The 1773-nt window shown below is 44.0% G+C and overlaps 1 protein-coding gene and 1 pseudogene across 1 annotated transcript in view; both read right to left on the bottom strand.

Annotated features, from left to right (window-relative positions):
• SCFD2 (sec1 family domain containing 2) overlaps window positions 1-1773 on the bottom strand; it is a 668469-nt gene that overhangs the window by 481421 nt on the left and 185275 nt on the right. The window lies entirely within an intron of this gene.
• The window catches only part of LOC102815102, a 49008-nt pseudogene that overhangs the window by 45118 nt on the left and 2117 nt on the right, over window positions 1-1773 (bottom strand).

The raw sequence follows: 1773 nt of genomic DNA, 5'->3' as shown, positions 1-1773 counted from the left end.
TAGTGGATAATGGTTATCAAGATGGATTGTGAGTGTTGGAAATGCAAGGGTAGATGTTTTGTAGCAAGGAAGAGAGTGATTATTTCTCCAGTCTAGGAGCGGAGGTCTCTGGAACCACCAACCGATAAGAGCCGAGAACGGGACCCCACCCAGAGAACTGGGGATGCCTGAGATGGAGACAGAGATGATGACATGGAGGGATGAAGTGCATGGGGACTTTGGATCCAGTGAGGGAGAGGAACTGTGGGCCAAAGAATGAGGGGTGAAGGGGGGAGTGTAGAGCACGGGCTTCTAGGATATGCCCTTTGGTCGGATGACGATGCATGGAGGGGATTGGAATCATGGCAATATAATGATATACGATGGAATGAATATGGAACTGAGGTTCTCTCATGTAAACTATCATATAATTCACAATAAAACATTAAAAAAAAAAAACTTTGGAGAGTCAATAAAGAACAGGTAACACTTTCTGATATTCTCTGCTTTCAGCTACGATTCACCCAACATTAGCAATGATATCCCTCATTCCACATTCTCATATGAATCCTACTTGAACCTCTGGTAGTTCCCTGTCAATGTACTGTTGCAGTCAATTTTTAATTATCTTCAAGAAAATTTTACTTGCATGTGACATTAATGGTATAGTCATATGATTTCCACATTCCATTGGGTCACCTCTTTTTGGAATGGGCACAAATATGGATCTCTTCCAATCAATTGGCCAGGTAGCTGTCTTGCATAGATGAGTGAGTGTCTCCAGTGTTGCATCAGTTTGCTGAAAGATTGCAATTTGTATTCCATCTATTCCTGGAGGCTTTCTCTTTGTCAATGCCTTGTGCACCCTGAACTTCTTCCTTTAGTATCACTGGCTCTTGATCATATTCCATCCTCTGGAAATAGTTGAACATCATTCATGTCTTTTTACTACAGTGACTGTGTATCCCTTCTCCTCCTCCTCTTATTTCAATGAAAATGAGACTTTATTAAGGGCCCAGGGCTATGGAGCTCAGGAGAACCCCAACAGCAGGAGGCAGGGGACTCAGCAGATAGGGGTCCTTACTTGATGCTCTTCTTGGGGTGCAGTTGACAGCACAGGAGTGCAGGTGAGTTTCACACATGTCACAGATCACCTTGTCACAGTTGAACATCTGGGAGACCTGGCACAGGAAAGGTTTGATGATGCCACCGCATACACTCAGTGCCAGAAGCAGCGTGAACTCTTCTTGGATTTTGTAGTCTGTGTGAGTGCGATCAACTTCTAGCTGTTTAACCACAAAAATCAGATGCTGATGGATGAGGGGGATACCTTCATTGTCTTGAATTTTGACTTTAACATTCACAATGGTGTCACTGGGTTCGACCTCAAGAGTGACAGTCTTGCCCATCAGGGTCTTCACAAAGCTCTGCATCTCTTTGTCTACTTGGCCACCTTGCTAAAGATAAAGAACCATTCTATCTTCTTTCAATGCTGTCTGCATTATTCAATACTTTGCCCATGTTGTTTTTGTTAGGTGTCATCGAGTTGGTACCGACTCATAGTGACTTTATGCACAGGCGAACAAAACACTGTCAGATCACTATTATTGCCACGCTTGACCCCATCAATGCTGCCACTTTGCCGATTTATCTTGTTGGGGGTCTTCCTCTTTTCCTCTGACCCTCCACCTTACCAAATATGATATCCTTCTCCAGCGACTGGTCCCTCCTGACAATATGTCTGAAGTATGAGAGACGAAGTTTGGCCATCCTGGCCTCGAAGAAGCACTCTGG

This window comes from Chrysochloris asiatica, unplaced genomic scaffold (genome assembly GCF_000296735.1).
Source record: "Chrysochloris asiatica unplaced genomic scaffold, ChrAsi1.0 scaffold00115, whole genome shotgun sequence".
Lineage (NCBI taxonomy): Eukaryota > Metazoa > Chordata > Mammalia > Afrosoricida > Chrysochloridae > Chrysochloris > Chrysochloris asiatica.
This window is presented reverse-complemented; position numbering and strand designations above follow the sequence as displayed.